General features: G+C 39.0%; 1 protein-coding gene across 2 annotated transcripts in view; it reads right to left on the reverse strand.

Annotated features, from left to right (window-relative positions):
• Positions 1-12,993, reverse strand: part of CTNND1 (catenin (cadherin-associated protein), delta 1) — a 48,146-nt gene extending 35,153 nt beyond the window's left edge. For both annotated transcript variants that reach the window (XM_008579919.1, XM_008579918.1), the window contains exon 1: positions 12,838-12,993. The gene's annotated coding sequence lies outside the window, so the exon portion shown is untranslated. The remainder of the gene's footprint in view (positions 1-12,837) is intronic.
• Positions 12,994-13,346: the final 353 nt, after the last annotated feature.

Raw genomic sequence — 13,346 nt, forward strand, 5'->3', positions numbered from 1 at the left:
AAAAAAAAAAAAAAAAAAAAAAAAAAAAAAAAAAAAAAAAAGACACACCCCAGAGAACTGGATACACCCATATATCAATGTTTCTGCTGCTGCTGCTCCAAAAGAATACTTAGCAGGTTCTCTGCACCAAATTGAGTGGGTGAGACAGAAAAGGAGTGCTGACTCAAAAATACAGTCACTCTGGGGTGTGAGGGAAGGAAGGAGACCAGCACAGCCAACAAATTACAATTCAACTTAATTTCACCAGAGGTCCTGCTTCTAATTGTATCTCTAGCTGTTTGCAGACATATTGAGAAACCCAGCCAAATCCATATCCCTGTACTGGCCAGCCAAAGGAATAACGAATGGGTAAGGAGAAAGTTCCTGGAGGGCCCAAGACAGGCTGAATACTCAACGGTGGGAAAGATGAATCAGTTTTGCTATGTAACTTCCCACACTCCTCTCTCTCCAAAGCAGGCCCAAAGCTGAAAGAATTAGAGAGTGGGGAGGTAGAGAAGAGAATGTGACTGGGAAAGGCTTAACTACATTCCAGCTAGCCAACATCCCACATAGTATTAAGAGTGCCTAAGAATCCAATCCCACTGCATAAAGAGTTGCTGGGACTCTGTTAACACATATCCAGTTCCTCTGCCACCCCCCAGCCCCAAACACTCTGAAGAGAAGAATAATTGAGATGGGTTGATGAAGGCACCAGCTGTTTCCACCACTCTCCCTCCCTCCCGCCCCCTTCCCGGAGACCACAGTTCAAACTCACATTAAACACTTAATACAACTGACTGGTCACTAGGAAGAAGCTTGGACTAAAATAGCAGGAAGAGTGCCAACTGGCCCCACTTAGAAGGAATGCTTTCTTGGCTCAATTTAAAAATAAGATACCTTTGTCATCCACTCCCCCCTGCCCAATTATGTTCTCCTTTCCACAGCTTACTGCTCAGTGTCAAATGGGTTTCAGTTTCCTCCCTATAACTCCTTGGTCTATTTTTAAATGTCAAGAGAGTACAGGGGAGGTATGTATAAGGTTGGAGTGTAAAATGATGTCTGGAAGATGAGAAGGCTTTCTGGACTGCAATAGCCAAACCCAGTCTAGGGTTCCCACGTAATGGGCAAGGAGACTAGAGCACACACAACACCTGTCTACATATTTCTAGTTAAGGAGAATAAGGGAGCGAACGTTATGCAGTCATACCTGAACACTGGTGGTAACACAATTTCCTAAGGCACAGGTAGCCAGTAAAGAGTAGTAACATGACCAGCCCCTCCCCCACCTGTATTTCAAGCTGGCCATAGTTAGCTAAGGAGGAAGGGAAGGAAGCCAGCACTTCCTTTTCAGACAGGAAGTAATATTGGCCTTTCCTGTCCAGTTTTAAACAAATGTCCAGTTTCAATGCTTAACATCCTTTCCTACATTTGTTCCACAATTTCAAAATGGAGAAGGGAAACGGAGTTATGGTCTAAAAGTTTCCCTTCCCCCTAACAGGCGAGTCCTCCATACCATGCTAAGTGTTGGCATAAAACCCAAATAAGGAGGTAACAGCTGCAATTCCAAACAGGACACAGAGGTTGATCACTTCATTTTAAATTAAGCACCTTCTCACCATATCTACTACTCTTCTCTAATTCTCATACTAATTAAATAACCACCTGAAAAACAGCATATACAAGGGTACTTCAAAAAGTTCGTGGATTCATATTATCTTCCAATTCTATTTTTACATGAACTCTTTGAAATACCCTTGTCTATGTAGTTTACCTCAAAATATTCACGTTCTGTGGTCTTCAGACCTAAGTAATCAGAATCACCTGGGGGAGCTTTTAGAAAAAAATATGAGGGTACTTCAAAAAGTTCGTGGAAAGATCCATATTATCTTTTAATTCTGTCTTTCCATGAACTTTCTGAAATACCCTCCTACAATCCTCCCATACCTCAATTTCTGGGGGTGACGTCTAGGAATTCATGTTTTTAAAAAAACCTCTCTCTTTACAATAGCCAAGGCATGGAACCAACCAAATGTCCATCAATGGATGATTGCATAAGGAAACTGTGGTATAGATACACCATGGAATACTACTCTGCCATAAAAAAGAATGAAATTCTCCCATTTGCAACAACATGGATGAGCTTAGAGAAACTTATGTTGAGTGAAATAAGCAAAGCACAGAGAGATAAATACCACATGTACTCAACTCACTCATAAGTGGGAGCTAAGAGAGAAAGAAGGAAGAAAAGAAAGACCACAGTGAGGGCCGACCCCGTGGCTCACTCGGGAGAGTGCGGTGCTGACAACACCAAGGCCACGGGTTTGGATCCTATATAGGGATGGCCGGTTTGCTCACTGGGTGAGCGTGGTGCTGACAACACCAAGTCAAGGGTTAAGATCCCCTTACCGGTCATCTTTTAAAAAAAAAAAAAAAAAGAAAGAAAGACCACAGTGGTATGTTGGACTTGTAGAGAGAGAGAACATATCTTGGGATACAAAGATATTCATAACCAATAAATAAGTAAATAAATAACCAATATTCCTAACCAATAAATAAATAAATAACCTAATAGTGATTCTGATAGCTTGTTGGAACCACTATATTGGCCTATCCTTGACAACCTTCTGACCACAACATTCCTCTTGCAAAAAGAGCACTGGTAATAAATATTTGGGCCTGTTTTACTGCTCACCAGACAGCTCAGATCATTATTCAGTCTGGTTTAGAGGCTCTCTGAAAGCATAGATTTAAATATAAGGATGGATGAAATGGCACAGTCCTAAATCCTATGTTATAGACTCAGAATCTAGAAGGAAGAACTGTCTCACTTGCCAGCACCACCTTCTTTGGAATCCTGAGTTGCTACATTGGAGGATATTCCTATTTACATTGCAGATTAAAAATGTGATTATTTTTAAAATGTCTTCTTAAATTTCCTCCAAGGAACAAAGAGCTGTGCCAAATTTTCAAAGATTGGTTCCATATTCTATCCCAAAAGAATTCCAACTCCTTGTCTTACATCTAGCATTTAAGACCCTAGACAGGGTTGGCCTGTTAGCTCAGTTGGCTAGAGCACAGTGTTCTAACACCAAGATGAAGGGTTTGGATCCCCTTACTGGCCAGCCACAACAAAACAAAACAAAACAAAACAAAACAAAAAAAGACCCTAGGTAATTCCAGCCCACTTGAAAATATATAATAGAAATTTATCAATCAAGTCACTTTAACTTCTGGTTTGAGTAAGAACAATTTGAGTAGCAAAATGTCTTTAAAAGAACCATAAAGAGAAATATTTCCACAAGGAAGAATGGCATTAAAAGACACCCTCTGGAGACAACCACAAACATCTCAGCCCCATTCATATATGCTGAAGTAATAAATATCAAACAGTTTTTTAAAGCAACTTCAAAATTCTGGAGAATTTGTGATTGCCTGAAGTATTTCTCATGCAAGATGATATAGTTACCTGACCAAAAAAGGAGACAGGAGGTAAAAAAAAAAAAAAAAAATGTTTCCTGATTGAGGTCATCTCCCAAGGATGATATTAAGTAACAAGATGTAACTAGATAAGTATAACTAAAGGGAAGAACAGAGGGTAACCAGGTCAAGTACTGCAGCTAAAAACTACAAACTGAGAGAGAAGGTGAGAGAGACTTTCACTGAGGGACAGACCAGCTAAAGAAGAAATCTTAAGAGGGAAAGTAAGAGTGGGTGATTCTTCAAGACACAGGTACTCTGGTAATCAAATACCCTTTTACTTTCCTATATGAGGCTGCCGTAGAACATCAAATTACTAAATAGTATGTGCTTCTTCCTCAACTCCATCAAAGTCAACCAGGTAAGGTGGCTCTATGTGCTTTAATAACCCCTAATGCCTATACATCCATACGAAAGGTCAAATAGAGATATACAGGTAGTTATCGGGGATGATCACCTCCCCAGATGTACAAGACATAAATGTGGATATGGTGATCTAAGAAGTGGTCCCTGAAGTCATTAAATCTTAATGATTAAGGCTTTGGAGAAGCAGGAGCTTTTTTGGTTAAATGAGCAAAAGCAGCAGCAGCAGCAAAGTGGGACAATTGTGATATTTGGTCAAAAACACATAACCCAAACCAACAAATGTTATACTCAAAAGGAAAGTGTACCAGGTGTAGGCTGTCGCTCCTCCTGTTCATAGAAAATTGACAATGTAGATAAAATGAAGAAATATATTTTTCTAGGGAAGAAAAATTTTGATCTCACTTCCCAAATACATATAAGCTTATGCTAAGTAGTTGCCCTACTATTATCATTCTCCAAAACAAGGGTCATCAACCTATGCAAACTCTGCTACTATGCAAATTACTTGCTGATTATACTATCATGGAGCTGGGCAGGTGTTGCCTCAACTTAAAAGGAATACAAAAAAAATTGGTAACAGCTGATGTCTCTGGGGCCTGAAGAGGAGACTTTTCTTTGCATAGTACACCACAAAGGACTGTATTATTCCCCACCCCACCTCCCCACCGCAATACACACCTATTGGACCTCTCTGGACAGGTCTGACTTCACCCTGCTCCTCATCTCTCTTGCTTACTGGCAACAAGGAACCCTAAGGCCTTTGTACTTTCTACTCCTCATATCTACATTACTCTATCCTTCATTTCTTTTGTTGTCTCTCAAACATACCTTATACATGAGGCCTTCCCTTAATACCACTCTGTATAAAATAACCCCACTCCTACCCTGGCACTTCTTATCTTCCATCTAACTTATTCTGCTTCATTTTTTCCTCAACGTCATTATCACACTCTGACATACTATGTATTTACTTGTTTATTTATTATTTGTCTCTCACAACTAGAATGTAAGCTCTGTGAGAACAAGTATTAGGTTTTTGGGGTTTTTTTCTGGTGGCTGGCCGGTAAAGGGATCCAAACCTTGGAGTTTTATTGTTACATTCCAGGGAATAGCATACAGCAGACTCTCAAATTGCTTTTCAATGAAGATGTTTTACTTCTAAAATAAATACAAAAAGTTAAATTTCAGAAAAATAAGTCAACTTTGTCTCATTTTTCTTCCTATACTTTTTTCCTAATTGTGATCTTGGGCCTTTGAATTAGGGTCTTCTGTTGCCTTACCTGCCTATTTGGCTGACTTTTTTCAGGGTAGACATTCAAGTGGCCAACTGTTCCCTGGTTTACAAAGTAGTCCACAGAGAGCAGAGAGGTTACAGAACTTCCCCCAGTCCAACAAAGACGCAAGAAAGAAATCAGATTGGCACCAGTTTCTCTTTTTAAAAAGACTACTCTATTTTAAAAGTGTACTGAATATACACCAGCTACTTTATTTCAATGAGATTTACTCCACTTACAATGAAATGGGAACTGCAGGTGCTTAGATAAAAGTATTGAAAAGTTGAACTAGTTTCTATAAAAATGACCTCAACCATCAGAATATATTTTGTTTTCTTAAAATATAAATTCCCTAAAACAAGAATCTTTCCACTCCACAAAGAGACCTCCCAATGTGCTAGTGCATTCCAATATAGAACAACATGGGAAGCACATACAAAACTGATAATTTATTCCAGGGAAAGTGCATTTCTTTTGCTCTACTGTCAAATGAACAAAGTGAGTAATTAATTAGGAAATGTGGATAAGATCTGCAAATCAAAGATAAAAACTAATCTGAATCACTGCATGATCAATCTTCTTGGATTACAATTGTAATCCTAACCTAAATCTAACTGAAATAAACCAGAAGTAATATCATAATACCTGTACTTTAGCATGACTACTGTTTATTCTACAATAAGAATCAGAAACTTCTTCCATATTAAGTATTAGTGTGGCAAAGTGATGCCCATGAAGACCACCAACCTAAGGGGAAAAAAATGACAGGGGAGGCAAAAAGTGGCAAAGAGAGGCAAAAGGAGACACCACAGAGAACAGAGAAGCAAACAAAAGAAAATGTAGGCCAATCAGTAGAGGAAATTACTGGTTAAAAAAAAAAAAGTGGAGGAAAAAAATTGTGAAGAGCTGGGTAAGAGAGTTATGGTAGGAGACTATGGAGCACCAAATACTGTTCAAAACACTAGTTTCATGGGTTATTTAGTATGAAGAAAAGGGAAGGTGGAGAGAAGGAAAATCCTAGCCTTGAAAAAACCTACAAGTTTTTAGGCAAGGCTACATCTAACCCATACACATTTCCCACAGGCAACAGCTTGGCTTTCCCACATATGAGAGCAGACCCCTTTCTGAGAAGCACACTTCTCACAGGAAGAACTCATGAACTCAAAATTTCTATATGCCACAGTTCTGCAAATGTCCATAAATAAGAGTTGCAAACAGAGAATGATGTTTCCTGAAAACAAAAGAGGGAACTAATTTCAAGAAAAGAAATAATAAAAGCCTGACCTCATTTCTATGTAACTGTTTCCTGTACAACCATTCATAACTGAATGTTATTCTACAAAATTCTGGTTTGATAAGCAAGACTTCAATGTAAAGAATCTGGTTGGAAGTCGAGAATAATAAACCCAAACAAAATCTTTTTCAACCCATTCTCTGCCAAAAATATTCTTAAATTACCCCTTGGATGCTAGGGTTCTTCCTCTTGTAGATATAAAAAAGGTAGAAGAAACCTGTATCACAGTTTTTTTCCTCAAGTATCAGTTTCTGAAGAAATTACTGTAAGATATTCAAGCTTTTGCCATCTGTTCCTCTTCCCCCAACTCATACTTCACTTCACTTTATTAAAAGTTATCCATTCTCACACCACTGTTTCGGACAACCCTGCCCACACAACTCCCCAAAGTTGCTAAATACTAAAAAAACTCTTTTCCCATTAAAAAAAAAACTTAGGGCTGGTCGGTTAGCTCACTTGGTTAGAGCACGGTGCTGATAACACCAAGGTCCTCATACCAGCCCCCCCACCCCCCAAAAATAGTAACTGATTTAAAAAAAAAAAAAGTTAGTTTACCCATCCAGGAAGCCCATTTATTCCGTAATGTGAGCATCTACATCTACCATAGAAGCTCAGGTTTTAATGGACCTTAAAGGACAAATGAAGTTTGAATTCATTTAAATCATCCACTCTAATAGCAAACACAAGGTATTACTATGAGCTGTGCACTGTTCGATAAATTTTACATATATTAAGTCATTTAATTGTCACAACAATCCTATGACATTTTACAGACAAGGAGGCCAAGGCACAGAGTGATTAAGCAATTTGCCCTAGGTTACACAGTTAGTAAGTGGCAGAGCAAGATTTGAACCCAAGCAGTCTGGCTCCAGCATCCATGCTCTTAACCACTATGCTGTGCTACCTTCCCTCACCATTCTCTGTGGAACTCTCATATTAGAAATTCCCTTTTTGGTCAGCATACTGACCAAAAAATATAGAATAACAAAGCATTTGTGGCAAAATAGTAACAACCTGTATCTAGGCAAATGAATGGTAAACAGGAGTTACTGTGCTATTCTGCAACTTTCCTGTAAGTTTAAAATAAAGTTAAAAGGGGCCGGCTCATGGCTCACTTGGGAGAGTGTGGTGCTGATGGCACCAAGGCCACGGGCCCTATATAGGGTTTGCCAGTTGGCTCACTTGGGAGAACATGGTGCTGACAACACCAAGTCAAGGGTTAAGATCCCCTTACCGGTCATCTTTTAAAAATAAATAAGGGCCGGCCCGTGGCTCACTCGGTAGAGTGCGGTGCTGATAACACCAAGGCCCCGGGTTCGGATCCCACATAGGGATGACCAGTTCGCTCACTGGCTGAGCGTGGTGCTGACAACACCAAGCCAAGGGTTAAGATCCCCTTACCGGTCATCTTTAAAAAAAATAAATAAATAAATAAATAAAATAAAATAAAATAAATAAATAAAATAAAATAAAAAGTTAAAAATTGCTTTTATCACAATATAATGGGTCATGTTTTATGCAAGTCATGACCAAATTACCTATTGCTCACCAGCAAAGAAGCCTTTAAGATAAGAAAGCTCTTTGGATCCTTCTAATGCTCCCACTATAGGCCTGATCTAAATTGCTCACACCTCTCCAATCAGACTGAAGGGCTCACTGGAGAGGAAGTGTCCCTAAAAACAGAGAACACTGTCCCAGAACAAGTCTAGTAAGTTCAGGCCCTATTCTTAGGCTCAATATTTAATAAACAACCACATGCTGCAATTCCAAGTAGAATTAGGGGGGAAAATTACTTGCAAAAAATACATTATACCACTAAATACAAATCAATCCACACCCTAATTTCCCCGTTGGTAGTTCTAGCTAGAACAGTTGTCCCCACCTCCTTACAATCTCCCCACCAGGCTATATCAATGCTCTATTGGAAACCTTGGAGGCAGCTGCACTTTTTAGGCAGAGCAATCTCTATTTCAACTTTGTGTGGCATTTAACCCCTCTGAGGGAGAACATGAAAGAATATTTGTAGTTATTCACATCCTGATTACCTACACAGTTCATTCCTTTAGGCAAGTTAGTTCCTTGTTACTATTATTCTAAATTACCCATAAAAACTAAGGTCGGTTCTTAAACTCATTAACTTCCCAATACAAGTCCTGAACAAAATCTCAAAGTTTCACAGCTGAAGCAGTGATAAAAAAAATACACATGATAGTCAAACATACTTTCTTTTAAACACTGATGTTCAAAACTATCATCCCAAGCTCTTTATGTTTTTATTAACAAATGTAAAAACTACTCACATCCCACCAGGGCCAAAAGAACACCTCCCTGCTGCTGCTCTAATATGCTCTATGTAAGCAGTTCCTCTCCCCTAGAAAATGGCTACATTTAAGGTTTTCAGTGGTTGAAACTAACAGCTGCCCATATTATGAAATGAACTGATTAGAATCCTTACTTTTAACACTATTCTTTGGACTGTTTGCCAAGAGAGAAAAAAGGATTAAAGAAATGCTAATGCTTAAAAGCTTCCATTGGGCCGGCCTGTGGCTCACTAGGTGCTGATAACACCAAGGCCCCGGGTTCGGATCCCATATAGGGATGGCCGGTTCACTCACTGGCTGAGCGTGGTGCTGACAACACCAAGTCAAGGGTTAAGATCCCCTTACCGGTCATCTTTTAAAAAAAAAAAAAGCTTCCATTATTTCCAGAAACTGTGCTTAAAAATGGAAAAGGGAGGGCTGGCCGTGGCTCACTCTGGAGAGTGCGGTGCTGATAACACCAAGGCCATGGGTTCGGATCTTATATAGGGATGGCCGGTTAGCTCACTGGCTGAGCGTGGTGCTGACAACACCAAGCCAAGGGTTAAGATCCCCTTACCACTCATCTTTAAAAAAAAAAAAAAAAATGGAAAAAGGGAAGTTCAGATCCCTGTACTGGCCAGCACCCCCAAAATAAATAAACAAACAAATAAATAAATAGACCAAACAGGAGGAAAATGGAAAGGTGGAGATACGCAAAAGGTTGAAACTACAGACTATAGTAAAACTTTCAAAATAACATTGCAATGTTATTAATTTATATTGTCTTGCTTCCTATCTCAACTTCCTTTCGAGCTTTCCCCACAACAGTCCCTCACTGACTCCCATCAAGTGCCTTATGTAACCAAGGCTTACTGAGCACCTCAGTATGTACCTGACATTAAGACAGGTGATAAAAGGATACAGAGATAAGACACTACCTACATGAAAGCAGCTCACAGTCTAGAGGGAAAGACAAAAATACACAATTTTAATACAGTGTAATAAATACATTATTTGAACTACCTCCTATAAGCCTCTCCTTGCAAGTTGATATTACCAATTCTAACTGCATACCTGAAAATTCTCTTAAAGTAGAAAATTCACTGACAAACTAAATTTGAGACAATTCTAAGAAATTTAAGAAATTAGGACAGCAATGGCGCACATAAGAAAAGATCACTATTCTAAAGATTAAAATAATATCCACTCTAGCCTATCCAGTTCCCCATAGGCTCTAAGGAAAATGGATCTTTTACATACATTATTACAACATGGGTGGTGGGGGATGGGAGGGGGTTAGAAATCTGAGTACTGACCCTGCACAAGATGAAACACTCCTGCCTCTATCAGGGCTCATTTTAGTTCTAGCTGTTGTTTCCATTCTCTCTGGAGAACGGCAGTGTGTTGGTGGTTAAGTGCATGGACTTTGTAATTAGTCAGACCAGGGTTAATCCTGGCCTCCATCACTCACAGGAAGTGAGATTTTCTGCAAACCTCAGCTTCTCTGAGGCTCAAATTCCTTACACACACACAAAAAAAGGTATTGTGGGAAATTAAGTAGTTTATGCAAAATGCTTAACACAGTTTAAAACAACAACAACAACAACACACATAACAAGGGCAGTAGGGCCTGGCAGTTACTAAAAGGGGACCATCAGGTACCAAAATAGAAAGCAATAAATTATAGGTACAGAGCTAATCATTTTGTTGTTTCAATTGATAGCGATCTATGCTTAATTTATTTGCATCCATCCTATCACCCATCCCTAGAGAGCAACTACTTCATAAACCTAAGGCTGGATTGTAATTACTTGGAGCTTTCCTTTTTTTTAAGGTCTCCAATAGTCCCAATTTTAAGACTAGCTGAGAGAACATTTCTAGCCTCTCTGTCCATACTGGAACCCTAAGGAAGGTACTACTAGAACTCTAACCACCCAAAAGAGACTCACTACCTGGAACACAGACAACTACCTTACTCACATAACAAAGAAACCAACACTGTATAGGAAGCAAACAAGGAAAGAAAAATCTGCACAACTTACACTTACTTGTCATCATTTTTTACCCCAAAATCAAAATGAGGAGCAAAACACAAAATCAAAAAATAAAAAGATTTACTTATCCGCAACCCTTGCTACAATTCCTGAAAGAACCAGTGGAGGTGAGGTAAAAGACAAATCTTCCATCTTATCACCCAAAAGATACACCAGTCAAAACAATGCCTTAGGTTTGTGGAAATAGTTCTGGACACTAGTTAACTAGGATGCTCACTGCAGTGACACAAAGCCCAGTATTTAAAGCCGGACCCAAATCACCACCACTCAGTCATCCAGAACCTATTTTCAAACTGCCTTTGTACTCATTCAGATTCCCTCAATCTCTCCCCCTAAAGGTTGAGTGGGAAACCGACACTCTGGCAGCAACATGACAACCCTCCAAAGATCCACCAAGAAATCTCCCTAGGATGAAATCAAGGCAGAGAGAACATTTGAAAGAAAATTTGGAAAATATTAAACAAGAACTAGAGCCCAACAGACTTTACACGTTGTCTTTTTTCTTTCTTTTTAACTGTATATGTTATAATTACAAAATCCAGACATCAAAAATTCCCTGTAGCCCCTGCCTAGATTATATACTAAAAGGAAGAATAAAGTTCTGTTTCCTCCTCAAACAGAATGGATGAAATCACCTTTCAAGAAATACCCTCGTTCTCAAAAAGAAATTCAAGTTAGTGTTCTAGTCTTAAAAAGTATGGCGGTAGAGGGGGAAAGATAAAAATTAGAGATTATTAAAGAGACATAGCAGTTTAAGCTAATGAGCAGTTTACACTTTAAGGCTCATCTTCTTACAATTAGAGCAGTATCTATTCCAGCTATAATTTGCAGACTGATTCGCATTTTCAAGTGCAGAAGGAAGAGCACACCCAGTTTTCAGTTACTGATGAGTTGGCTATATAATTATCTAGAATCATTACTTTTGCAAGAATGTATTCACAAAAAAAAAAAAAAAAAAACCTTGAAAAAAGATTAAATATAAGATATGAAAGTATGGTCATGGGAATTCAGCTCTAACAGATTTGATTTCATGGTAAATTAACCAAACAAAAAATTCGCCTCCAGAAAAACGACTTTCAGGTTGGCTTAAAAATAAAAAATTCCCCTCGTGTCTTCTCAAATCAAATGTATTCTTAACACTAAAGTTTGTATAACTGGTTTCTCTTAGCCTAACCTTATTCCTCCGATGGCCCTTGCAGAAAGCACGAAGTTGAAAATATTTTCAGGTGTGTTGCCACTTTACTTAGGTGAAATAAAAGGAATGATTAGAACTTCCTTATTCCTTTAAGCACGTAAACCAAACGTTATCACATTTGCAGATTTAACACACAACACCTCTACAAATCTTCGTCATCAAAGGTAGTTTTAGGAGGAAGAAGGGAATGGCAATTCAGTTAACATGAATCCATTTGTTTTCTTTCCTAAGGCAAAGCAGGGAGGATATGTCTAGCAGGAGAATGAGGCTCCCACCCACCGCACCTGGAAAAGTAAAAAAGGGATCCACCCAGGAACAGCAGGGCCGAAACCGATCTGGGCTGTTCAAACTCTCTGGGGGAGAAAAGCAATACCGTTTAAGCTGCAAAGCTCCCTGCAACTTTTCAATTCTACAAGTCCAATGATAAAAGGAAAAAAAAGTTTTGAAACATATGAGGAACCATCTGTATAACTAGCTCCCGACCCGGACAAATTCCTTTCCCAACCCACACGCAACATGCCAAAAAACCAACTTTTCACTTGGGCTCTGAAAACAGAAGTATGTTAGCTTAATCCAGAAAAAACATAAAATCAAGGAACACACCAAAATGTAAATTTACACAACTGTTCTTACCCTTTTGTATCTATTCATCTCACTGTATTAGAGAGACCTAGAAGTTTGTTTCTAGGTCTTGTATATGTTACCTTTTTTAAAAACAACGAAATATCAAAATCTCCCCAAAGTACTGAATGTGGAAAGAAAAAATAATAATTGCTTAAAAGTCACCTATCAGCATAACAGACTATCTCCCGTTTTTAAATTCCCTCTGGTTACCATAAGACAAAAATTCCACTTGGCTTGCCCGTCTGTACACACATTTTTTTAAAAAGGCACAAACCTCAAATGTGGACTTCTAAAAACCAGTCCTTTAAGAAAGAAACCCAAGCCTTCGCCAATATGCTGAGAAAGACAAATCCAGCAAGGTAGTTGATTTTTCGCCACCTCTTCCTCCTTTCAGGATCTTTCCTGCTCTTCTTTCTCTCTCCCTCTCTCTCTTTTTTTTTTCCCCTCAGATCCAACACCTAAAATGGAAGTTGCACCCAGCCAAAGGCAAGGGAGCCTGGGTGGTGACAAACTGATCGGGCAGCCCTACCCCCTCGCTTTCCTAAGTGATGTCAGCCCCTGTGAGCTTCCAATAGGAGCCAGGCATAAATCAGGGAGCTGACCTTATCCAATAGGAAACTTTATTATAGGAAATTAAAAAAAAGAGAGGAGGAGAGAAAGAGACAGGGGGAAGTTTTATATATATATTTATATTTAAAGCGGAGACTATACAATCTCTGAGGAATTACTGCAGAGTTTGGGGGGGCTGGGGGCAAAGGAACAAGAGCTTTTCAGAAAGGCACA

The sequence above is a fragment of the Galeopterus variegatus genome, unplaced genomic scaffold (assembly GCF_000696425.1).
Source record: "Galeopterus variegatus unplaced genomic scaffold, G_variegatus-3.0.2 Scaffold1983, whole genome shotgun sequence".
Taxonomy (NCBI): Eukaryota; Metazoa; Chordata; class Mammalia; order Dermoptera; family Cynocephalidae; genus Galeopterus; species Galeopterus variegatus.